The sequence below is a fragment of the Arachis ipaensis genome, chromosome B5 (genome assembly GCF_059453495.1).
Source record: "Arachis ipaensis isolate K30076 ecotype BB chromosome B5, ASM5945349v1, whole genome shotgun sequence".
NCBI lineage: Eukaryota > Viridiplantae > Streptophyta > Magnoliopsida > Fabales > Fabaceae > Arachis > Arachis ipaensis.
The window spans coordinates 117,740,886-117,753,487 of NC_142440.1; the positions used below are offsets into that span (position 1 = coordinate 117,740,886).

The 12,602-nt window shown below is 39.3% G+C and overlaps 1 non-coding gene across 1 annotated transcript; it reads left to right on the top strand.

The window, feature by feature from the left end:
- The first annotated feature begins 12,153 nt into the window (after positions 1–12,153).
- Positions 12,154–12,261, top strand: LOC148565516 (small nucleolar RNA R71). The gene has a single exon (XR_015884340.1). It is a non-coding gene; the product is annotated as a small nucleolar RNA R71 (small nucleolar RNA).
- Positions 12,262–12,602: the final 341 nt, after the last annotated feature.

A 12,602-nucleotide genomic window follows, 5' to 3' on the forward strand; every position in this document is an offset into this window, starting at 1 on the left:
TGAACTCTTGTTGGATTTGGATCTCTTTTAATGCAATTTGATGTTTGATGTTCTTTTATTGTTAATTTGAGTTGTTATTGTTGATTCCTTGTTATTAATAAACAGTTGAGGATTCCGTTCGATTCAATTTGTGGCTGTGATGTGGATGAGTTAGGTAGAGGATTCCCTTTCTATTGCATCATAATCTCTCTCTGATTATGAAGTGTGGTAGGTACTATATCCTGAATAGCACTGCCTCCTGTGAGATGGTGGAAGGTTGAGGATTCCCTTCTGGAAGGTTGATTATTCCCTTCTTGTTAATCATATGTGTGTGTGTGTGTGTGTGTGTGTGTGTGTGTGTGTGTGTGTGTGTGTGTGTGTGTGTGTGTGTGTGTGTGTGTGTGTGTGTTATGTTCCTTCTAGGGTTGCACGATAGACAGACAATGTCCAGGTTAGCTACCGAATGTGTTGGGTTGGGCACTTTAACCGACATGTGAGCTCATGGCCAGTAGGACAACCATGCATTATACTGCATTTGTTTGAAATTGCTTGGGTCTACATAACTATTTTGGATTGCCTAATTGACATTCTATTAACTATTAAATATACTGTTTGTTTTAATTGCTCTATAAATATGTTTGCTTTGTATTGCTTATTGTTTGTGTTTGATTTCATTAATGAGACTTGGGACTGGGATTAAAGATGATGACTATTGGCAATGGATGTGATTGGTTGTAGTTTATAGTAGTTTAGCAAAATTAACCCTGTATGGATTAGTTAAGGCCCTAGGCTTGGATTCCTGTGAAGTTGGAGATCTAGATTGCCTAGTGGGTTCATATTTTCTTATATAGTCTTTATTTAGAACTATTACCCTTTAAAACCTTCAGATTCTCACCCATTGTTGTTATTCTATTTTTCAGATGCAGGACGCAACGCACTTCGCTGAGAGTGCGAGATTTCACGTGATGAAGCAAAGAGGATTGCTTTTGGAAAATTTACTTTGATATTAGAATTTTCTCCCTTTTGAAACTTTATTGTATATTCTGTATATTCCTCTTAGATGCTTTTGTTGGAGAGATAGGTTGTCTATTCTGAAAATTCTTAAGTGTTGTAATATTCTAGCGGACCTTTTTTCGCTGGTCGAGACTAGTGACTGTTATGTATTCTAATTTGAACTTATGTATATATTTTGATTTTGTATACAACGTTAAGATGTATTACCATATTTTGCGTGTGATTAATTGCTAGCGATGTTTATTTTCTTCACAGACTCCTAGTTATAATATTATTCTTCAAGTATTATGTATGTATCTCTTTTTTTTAAGTGTCGTAATACCTCACCACCTTGGATCCTTGGAGCTGCACGCCGGTGTTGGACGCTGGGCTTCCTCCATGCTAGCGTTGGACTTGGATCCCAGAAGTCTGGTTCCAGCTTCTCTTCCTTCTTCTGAGGGTGAACCTTTGTGTTTCCTTTTTATCCTGATCATTTTAAAATCAAATCCTGAAAATTCAATAATTCTATAATAACTCTAAACATATGATTAGATATTTAAACCTAAGAAAACTATTCAAAAAATATTTAAAAACTACTAAAGATTCTTAGGGATCACAACACCAAACTTTAATCTTTGCTTGTCCTCAAACAAAAAAAGAGTAAACAGAGTTTTCTCTAAGTGACAAGAATTGAAGAGTTTGTAAAATTAAATCCAAGTGAAGGTGGGGTTTGTGATAATCTCCATGATTACATGTGGACTTCCCTTATCTTTATGAATCTTGCATGCGCAAGGATTAAGAATATTCAAAACTTAATTTTAGATTATATTATGAGAATCTTTTTACCTTGTGACTTTAGAAGCAGTTACTTAACAATTTAATCAGGGAAAGATATTTAAAGTCTTTGACTCTAAGTTTTTTGTCTTAAGGAAGCTCTTAATAGATTTTCAATCGATAATCTCAAGCCTGTTTGTAACATCCCGTTACCCTAAGCCTTACCTCGCGTCGTAAAGCGAAGCATAATATATATATATATATATATATAGAAAGAAATAGTAATACTAGAAGCCCGATGAAGGAATAAAAGCTCAAATTGCATAAAGCAGAATTACGAAACGCGAGGCGTTCACACACGATAATTAAACACATATGTACGAACAAAACGAGACATAGTATATGTAAAACCTTGTAGATAGCTCTAAGGCTCATATATATATATATATATATATATATATATATATATATATATATAGAGAAAGAAATAGTAATACTAGAAGCCCGATGAAGGAATAAAAGCTCAAATTGCATAAAGCAGAATTACGAAACGCGAGGCATTCACACACGATAATTAAACGCATATGTACGAACAAAACGAGACATAGTATATATAAAACCTTGTAGATAGCTCCAGGATACACAAGGTAATAATTAAAATAAACAAGATGTATATACATAAGTTTGATATACCAAAGAGAGGACTAGTCACAGCCTACAACATAGATTTGAAGTTTAAAACAGCTTATACAACTTATCTCTCAAATCAAGCCTCTAAGGCCATAAAGTCTAAGACAGAAAGGTGACATAGAGTACTACAACAAAATAATCAAAAATACCAAAAGAGAGTATAAAATCCTCCACTCTGTTACCATCTCGCAACTCACCGAGGTGGGTCACGACCTACATCTGAAAAACATCAACAACATATGGTATGAGAACCGGAGGTTCTCAGTATGGTAATAGTGCCTAATATGTAAGATGTAAGGTTCCAGGACGCCAAAGGCAATCCTAGAACTTTACATCAATACTGATTTTCAAGCTTAACAAAAATAAATTACTTAAACCATAAACCATAAACCATAAATAGGGTTATCTAAACTTAAGGAATTTCTAACTAATATCAAATCACACCGCTGTATCCCACAGCCGACACTAACCTACCCTCTACGCGATTCCATCGCCGCCGCCTACCTAACCTCCTTAATACCAGACAATCACAAATAATACAAGCAAGTAAAACACAAGTAATGTACATGTACAGGAAGTAAAACAACTAGTAAATAAGCATGGTATTCATTTAGGCAAGAGATGCAATTAGGCAAAGCAAACAAAACACATAGAAGATGCACATGATGAATGCCTGTCCTATTGGCTCGTGATATCACTTGTTGGTCCATAAATGCCAACCCGACACACCCTTTCGGATGTCGCCTTTCTGCCACATCCCAGGATGTAGCGCCTGGCACGCTTTTGTATCGTTTTGAGGATATAGTTCCTGGCACAATTGCATGCTCCAAGGATATAGTGCCTGGCACACTTTCCACCTCCAACAAGTCCATCAACCTAAAATCATCACCCGTCATCACCATTTTCTTATCTCAATCCACTTTCAATCCTCAAGTCTCAATATTCCAAGGATATAGTGCCTGGCACACTCTCCTTCAATATCCATCAAGCTCATCATAACCATCATCAGTTCTTAATTTCACAAGTTACCATCCATTCATAAGTTCTCAAGCCATTGCCAATAAAACAATTCGCTAGTTCACCCACAACTTCATAAACCTAAGTCGCCGTCATCTAAACTCATACAAAAAATTACCAATTTATCTCACTAACTCGTCTCTATTAGTCTTAAGAGCTAATTACTAATTAGCAATCTTAAACAGTAAATAAAGAAGTTTCGAAAGTTAGAGAGCCCTTTAAAAGTGAAGAAAAAGTATTTTTCAGCAAAACTGGGTGTATGCGTATGCATGCATTATGTATGCGTATGCATACATACATTTTGGCCCATTTCGCGTATGCATACACATGTATGCATACGCATAGGTGCCAAACAGAATGGCATGTATGCGTATGGGGGGTATGTGATGACATGTCATCATGTCATATTTTTCTATGCTTTTTCATACAAGAAATTGATAATTGGTGCTTAAATATTGCATTCTTTTGTGCTTAAATGGTATACTTCTTTGATCTTTTGGTTTGATAAACTTTGTAGGAAATAAGAAGAAAAGAAGTAAAAAAAGCACAAAATAAGCTAAAAAGAAGAAAAAAAAGAATTTTGGGGCACACTTTGAAAATTGAGCACGCTCTGGAGTCTTAGGCCACGCTTTTAAAAGCGTGGCCCATGACCATGGAGCCTTGACATTAGCATCATGAATTATCATGCATGCATGCATTTAATGACCGAACCAATAATGAAAGCATGCATGAAATGATGCATGTCACGTTAATTAATTAATTAAGCCAATGAATGCTACGGCATTTAATGAAAGCATGCATTATTAAAGCCAATTGGCTAAAGAACATATCATGCTTTAAATATGAATGCATTGGCTTTATTAATTAAATGAAAGTTCATGAATGCATTACTAAGTAAATAAATATAAGCATGCATGCATGAAATATTTCATTAGTAATGCCAATGAATGAACCAAGGTGTTAAAAGAATTAATTGGCATTACTAATCAATTAAACCAATGAAAGCATGCATGAAATTTACTTAGTAAATTAACCCAGCGTTCATTAATGCAAGGGAGAGTTACGTTAAAACAAGGAACGGAGCGCTCATCTAAAAAGGCAAGGAAGAGCATTCATTTATTTAACGCTAGCGTTCACAAATTTAACTTTTTCGGGCTTCACAAAAGAAAAAAACAAGGCGCAGCATTCAAAAGAAAATTGGCAAAAGGGGAGCAGCCAGGTTCGAAGAGGGGCACACAAGAAAAGCAAAGGGCGCTCCATTTGGTTGCTTCACTGAGCGCTACTTTGCTATGCTTCACAAGGAAATTAGCCAAAATGACTTCACCAGGGATCGAAGAAGAACCTCACTTAAGCAACAAAGGGCGCTACGTTGCATGAGTGAACTGAGCGCTACAAATCAAGCCTGGGACTAAGCAAAGGGAGCGCTACGTTTCCTTACTTAACCGAGCGCTCCCCTGGAAGTGTCCCATGAACCCATTTTCAACCAAAAGCCAATCTGGATCCACTCTTCTTCAAATCAAAAGCAAGCAAAGCCCATGGACATCACTCAAAGGCACAAGACATAGAGAAGCTAGATTAGGAATTTCATTTTGTAATTTGTTTTTAATTTCATTTTCATTTTCATTTTGTAGAAGGCCTATAAAAAGGCATCAGTTTCATTTTCAAAAGAGAGGCTGGCTCCATTAAATAGCAGTAGGAGTAGGAGTAGAGTAGAGAACTCTCTTTTAATTTTCCTGTTTGAATTTGAGAATTGGAAATCAGATCTGGGTTCTCTTTTCTTCTCTGCTTCATTTTCTTTCCAATGCAAGTTTCCCTTTCTGCAATTTCACAAATCAATTTACATTGAGCTTGATTTTAATCTTCTGTTCTCATTGTTTTTTGTTTCCATTGCTCTCAATTTACTTTATGCAATTTAATTCCTCTGCAATTTACATTTGAGTTTGCTGTGAGCTTGATTTATATTTCCTGCACAATTTAATTTCTCTGCAATTGCTCTAAACTTTGATCTACTAATTCCTTTACTTTTCAGCACCTGGTGCACGAAATTGTGATCATCAATGGCGCCATCAACATGGTACGCTCAATTGTAATCTCAACTTTTTATCACAACTTCGCACAACTAACCAGCAAGTGCACTAGGTCGTCCAAGTAATAAATCTTACGCGAGTAAGGGTCGATCCCACGGAGATTGTTGGTATGAAGCAAGCTATGGTCCCCTTGTAAATCTCAGTTAGGCGAATATCAAAAGGTTATGGAGTTTTCGAAAATTAAATAAGAAGTAAACATAAAATAAGGATAGAAATACTTATGTAATTCATTGGTTAGAATTTCAGATAAGCGTATAGAGATGCATTCGTTCCTCTGAACCTCTGCTTTTCTGCTGTCTTCATCCAATCAATCTTACTCCTTTCCATGGCTGGCTTTATGTAAGGACATCACCGTTGTCAATGGCTACTTTTGATCCTCTCTGGAAAATGGTCCGATGCGCTGTGACTGCATGGCTAATTGTCTGGAGGCATCACCCTTGTCAATGGCTGCATCCCATCCTCTTGTGAAAATGGTCCAAATGCTCTGTCACAGCACGGCTAATCATCTGAGGTTCTCGATCATGCTGGAATAGGATTCACCCTCCTTTTGCATATGTCACTACGCCCAGCAATCGCGAGTTTGAAGTTCGTCACAGTCATTCAATCCCAGAGTCCTACTCGGAATACCACAGACAAGGTTTAGACTTTTCGGACTCTCATGAATGCCGCCATCAATCTAGCTTATACCACGAAGATTCTGATTAAGAGATCCAAGAGATACTCATTCAATCTAAGGTAGAACGGAAGTGGTTGTCAGGCACGCGTTCATAGGGAATGATGATGATTGTCACGTTCATCACATTCAGGTTGAAGTGCGAATGAATATCTTAGAAGCGGAATAAATTGAATTGAATAGAAAAACAGTAGTACTTTACATTAATTCTTGAGGAACAGCAGAGCTCCACACCTTAATCTATGGAGTGTAGAAACTCTACCGTTGAAAATACATAGGTGAAAGGTCCAGGCATGGCCGAATGGCCAGCCCCTCTGATCTAAGAACCAGGCATCCAAAGATGTCTAATACAATAGTAAAAAGTCCTATTTATAATAAACTAGCTACTAGGGTTTACAGAAGTAAGTAATTGATGCATAAATCCACTTCTGGGGCCCACTTGGTGTGTGCTTGGGCTGAGCTTGAATGTTACACGTACAGAGGCTCTTTCTGGAGTTGAACGCCAGGTTGTAACGTATTTCTGGCGTTCAACTCTGGTTTGTGACTTGTTTCTGGCGTTTAACTCCAGACAGCAGCGTAGAACTGGCGTTCAATGCCCTTTTACGTCATTTAAACTCGTTCAAAGTATGGACTATTATACATTTCTGGAAAGCCCTGGATGTCTACTTTCCAACGCAATTGGAAGCGCGCCATTTTGAGTTCTGTAGCTTCAGAAAATTCACTTTGAGTGCAGGGAGGTCAGAATCCAATAGCATCAGCAGTCCTTCTTCAACCTCTGAATATGATTTTTGCTCAAGTCCCTCAATTTCAGCCAGAAAATACATGAAATCACAGAAAAACACACAAACTCATAGTAAAGTCCAGAAATGTGAATTTAACATAAAAACTAACAAAAACATCCCTAAAAGTAACTAGATTCTACTAAAAACAATGCCAAAAAGCGTATAAATTATCCGCTCATCACAACACCAAACTTAAATTGTTGCTTGTCCCCAAGCAACTGAAAATCAAATAGGATAAAAAGAAGAGAATATACTATAAATTCCAAACTATCAATGAAACATAGCTCCAATCAGATGAGCGGGACTTGGAGCTTTTTTGCCTCTTGAATAGTTTTGGCATCTCACTTTATCCATTGAAGTTCAGAATGATTGGCTTCTATAGGAACTCAGAGTTCAGATGGTGTTATTGATTCTCCTAGTTCAGTATGATGATTCTTGAACACAGCTATTTTATGAGTCTTGGCCGTGGCCCTAAGCACTTTGTTTTCCAGTATTACCACCGGATACATAAATGCCACAGACACATAATTGGGTGAACCTTTTCAGATTGTGACTCAGCTTTGCTAAAGTCCCCAATTAGAGGTGTCCAGGGTTCTTAAGCACACTCTTTTTTTTTGCTTTGGACCTTGACTTTAACCGCTCAGTCTCAAGTTTTCACTTGACACCTTCACGCCACAAGCACATGGTTAGGGACAGCTTGGTTTAGCCGCTTAGACCAGGATGTTATTCCTTTAGGCCCTCTTATCCACTCATGCTCAAAGCCTTGGGATCCTTTTTATTTGCCCTTGCCTTTTGGTTTTAAGGGTTATTGGCTTTTTGCTCTTGCCTCTTGGTTTTAAGAGCTTTTGGCTTTTTCTGCTTGCTTTTTCTTTTTCTTTCTTTTTTTTTTTTGCCTTTTTTTTTTCTGCAAGCTTTGTTCTTTGCTGCTTTTTCTTGCTTCAAGAATCATTTTCATGATTTTTCAGATTATCAAATAACATGTCTCCTTATCATCATTCTTTCAAGAGCCAACATATTTAATATTCATGAACAACTTCAAAAGACATATGCACTGTTCAAGCATACATTCAGAAAACACGAAGCATTGTCACCACATCAATATAATTAAACTAAGTTCAAGGATAAGTTCGAAACTCATGTACTTCTTGTTCTTTTGAATTAAAACAGTTTTCATTTAAGAGAGGTGATGGATTCATAGGACATTCATAACTTTAACATAGTTACTAACTACTAATGATCATGTAATAAGACACAAACATAGATAAGCACTTAACATAGAAAACGAAAAACAGAGAGTGTAAGAACAAGGAATGATCCACCTTAGTGATGGTGGCGTTTCCTTCTTGAGGAACCAATGATGTCCTTGAGCTCTTCTATATCTCTTCCTTGTCTTTGTTGCTCCTCCCTCATTGCTTTTTGATCTTCTCTAATTTCATGAAGGATGATGGAGTGCTCTTGATGTTCCACCCTTAGTTGTCCCATGTTGGAACTTAATTCTCCTAGGGAGTTGTTGATTTGCTCCCAATAGTTTTATGGAGGGAAATGCATTGGAGGCATCTCCGGGATCTCATGGTGATGAGCTTCATTCGCCTCTTGAGCTCCATGAATGGGCTCTCTTGCTTGCTCCATCCTTTTCTTAGTGATGGGCTTCTCTTCCTCACTGGAAATGTCTCCTTCTATGAAAGCTCCAGCTGAGTAACAGAGATGGCAAATAAGATGAGGAAAAGCTAGCCTTGCCATGGGGGAGGACTTTTCGACAATTTTGTAGAGTTCAAGGGAGATGACTTCATGAACTTCTACTTCCTCTCCAATCATGATGCTATGAATCATGATGGCCCGATCCACAGTAACTTCGGATCGGTTGCTAGTGGGGATGATGGAGCGTTGTATGAACTCTAACCATCCTCTAGCTGCAGGCTTGAGGTCCAGTCTTCTTAGTTGAACCGGCTTGCCTTTGGAGTCAATCTTCCATTGAGCTCCTTCCATACATATGTCCATGAGGACTTGGTCCAACCTTTGATTAAAGTTGACCCTTCTAGTGTAGGGGCGTGCATCTCCTTGTATCATAGGCAAGTTAAATGCCAACCTCACATTTTCCGGACTAAAATCTAAGTATTTCCCCCGAACCATGGTGAGATGATTCTTTGGGTCCGGGTTCTTACTTTGATCATGGTTCCTAGTGATCCATGCATTGGCATAGAACTCTTGAACCATTAGGATGCTGACTTGTTGGATGGGTTTTGTTAGAACATCCCAACCTCTTCGTTGGATTTCATGTCGGATCTCCGGATACTCATTCTTCTTGAGCTTGAAAGGGACCTCAGGGATCACCTTCTTCTTGGCCACAACATCATAGAAGTGGTCTTGATGAGCTTTGGAGATGAATCTTTCCATCTCCCATGACTCGGAGGTGGAAGCTTCTGTCTTCCCTTTCCCTTTTCTAGAGGATTCTCCGGTCTTAGGTGCCATCAATGGTAATGGAAAAACAAAAAGCTTATGCTTTTACCACACCAAACTTAGAATATTGCTCGCCCTCGAGCAAGAAAAGAAAGAATAGATGATGAAGAAGAAGAAAATATGGAGGAGAGGGGGGGGGAGTGGTGTATTCGGCCAAGAAGAGAAGAGAGGGTTGTGTTGTGTGAAAATGAGGAAGAATGGAGGGCTATATATAGGGAAGGGAGGGGGGTAAGGTTCGGCAATAAGGGTGGGTTTGGGTGGGAAATTGATTTTGAATTTTGAAGGTAGGTGGAGTTTATGAGGTAGGTTTATGGGGAAGAGTGGATGGATGTGAGTGGTGAAGTGGTGATAGGGAAGAGAGATTGAGGTGACTGGTTAAGAGTTTTGGGGAAGAGTGTTTATGGGATTGTGTGAAAGAGGGGTGAGAAGAAGTGAGTGGAGGTAGGTGGGGATCCTGTGGGGTCCACATATCCTGAGGTGATCCTGTGGGGTCCACAGATCCTGAGGTGTTCAAGGATTTACAACCTTGCACCAAATTAGGCATGCAAAATGCCCTTGCACACAACTCTGGGCGTTCAGCGCCAGATTGGTGCTTGTTCTGGGCGTTGAACGCCCATTTGTTGCCCATTTCTGGCGTTGAACGCCAGAACCATGCTTGTTCTGGGCGTTCAGCGCCAGCTCTTCTCCAGGGTGCAATTCTAGCGTTCAAACGCCGAGATGCTGCCCATTTTGGGCGTTCAGCGCCAGAACCATGCTCTGTTCTGGCGTTGAACGCCAGCCAGATGCTTCTTACTGGCGTCTAAACGCCAGTAAGGTCTTCCTCCAGGGAGTGATTTTTCTTCTGCTGTTTTTGATTCCGTTTTCAATTTTCATATTTATTTTGTGACTCCACATGATCATGAACCTAATAAAACATGAAAAATAATAAAAATAGAAATTAGATAAAAATTGGGTTGCCTCCCAACAAGCACTTCTTTAATGTCAATATATCTTGACAGTGGGCTCTCATGGAGCCTCACAGGTGTTCAGAGCATTGTTGAGACTCTCCAACACCAAACTTAGAGTTTGGATATGGGAGTTCAACACCAAACTTAGAGTTTGGTTGTGGCCTCCCAACACCAAACTTAGAGTTTGACTGTGGGGGCTCTGGTTGACTCTGCAATGAGAGAAGCTTACTATGCTTCCTCTCCATGGGTACAGAGAGAGATCCTTGAGTTTTAAACACAAGGTTGTCCTCATTTAATTGAAGGATCAATTCTCCTCTGTCCACATCAATCACAACTCTTGCTGTGGCTAGGAAGGGTCTTCCAAGGATGATGAATTCATCCTCATCCTTCCCAGTGTCTAGGACTATGAAATCAGTAGGGATGTAAAGGCCTTCAACCTTTACTAACACGTCCTCTACTTGTCCATAAGCCTGTTTTCTTGAATTGTCTGCCATCTCTAATGAGATTTTAGTGGCTTGCACCCCATAGATTCCTAGTTTCTCTATTACAGAGAGGGGCATGAGGTTTATCCCTAAACCAAGGTCACACAGAGCCTTTTCAAAGATCATGTTGCCTATGGTACAAGGTAATGCGAACTTTCCAGGATCCTGTTTCTTCTGAGGCAATGTCAGTTGATCCAGATCACTTAGTTCATTGGTGAACAAGGGAGGTTCATCTTCCCAAGTCTCAATACCAAATAATTTGGCATTCAGCTTCATGATTGCACCAAGAAACTTGGCAGCTTGCTCTTCAGTAACATCCTCATTCTCTTCAGAAGAGGAATACTCATCAGAGCTCATGAATGGCATAAGGAGGTTCAATGGAATCTCTATGGTCTCTAGATGAGTCTCAGATCCCTTTGGTTCCTCAAAGGGAAGCTCCTTATTGATCACTGGACGTCCCAGGAGGTCTTCCTCCTTGGGATTCACGTCCTCTCCTTCCTTCACAGGTTCAGCTATGGTGATTAATTCAATGGCCTTGCACTCTCCTTTTGGATTTTCTTCTGTATTGCTTGGGAGAGTACTAGGAGGGAGTTCAGTGATCCTTTTACTCAGCTGGCCTACTTGTGCCTCCAAATTTCTAATGGATGACCTTGTTTCATTCATGAAACTCACAGTGGCCTTAGATAGATTAGAGACTAAGTTTGCTAAATTAGAGGTATTTTGTTCAGAGTTCTCTATCTGTTGCTGAGTGGATGATGGAAAAGATTTACTGTTGTTAAACCTGTTTCTTCCACCATTATTAAAGCCTTGTTGAGGCTTTTGATCCTTCCATGAGAAATTTGGATGATTTCTCCATGATAGGTTATAGGTGTTTCCATAAGGTTCACCCATATAATTTACCTCTGCTATTGCAGGGTTTTTAGGATCATAAGCTTCTTCTTCAGAAGATGCCTCTTGAGTACTGTTGGATGCAGCTTGCATTCCATTCAGACTCTGAGAAATCATATTGACTTGCTGAGTCAATATTTTGTTCTGAGCCATGGCATTCAGAATATCAATTTCAAGAACTCCCTTCTTCTGAGGCGTCCCATTACTCACAGGATTCCTCTCAGAAGTGTACATGAACTGGTTATTAGCAACCATATCAATGAGTTCTTGAGCTTCTGCAGGCATTTTCTTTAGGTGAATGGATCCACCTGCAGAAGTATCCAATGACATCTTAGCTAGTTCAGACAGACCATCATAGAATATATCCAGGATGGTCCATTCTGAAAGCATGTCAGAAGGACACTTTTTGGTCAGTTGCTTGTATCTCTCCCAAGCTTCATAGAGGGATTCACCTTCCTTCTGTCTGAAGGTCTGAACATCCACTCTAAGCTTGCTCAGCTTTTGAGGAGGAAAGAACTTGGCTAAGAAAGCCGTGACCAGCTTATCCCAAGAGTTCAGGCTATCTCTGGGTTGAGAGTCCAACCACACTCTAGCTCTGTCTCTTACAGCAAAAGGGAAAAGCATGAGCCTGTAGACTTTAGGATCTACTCCATTAGTCTTAACAGTATCACATATCTGCAAGAATTCAGTTAAGAACTGAAAATGATCTTCAGATGGAAGTCCATGAAACTTGCAGTTCTGCTGCATCAGAGAAACTAATTGAGGTTTCAGCTCAAAGTTGTTTGCTCCAATGGCAGGAATAGAGATGCTTCTTCCATGTAAATTGGAATTTG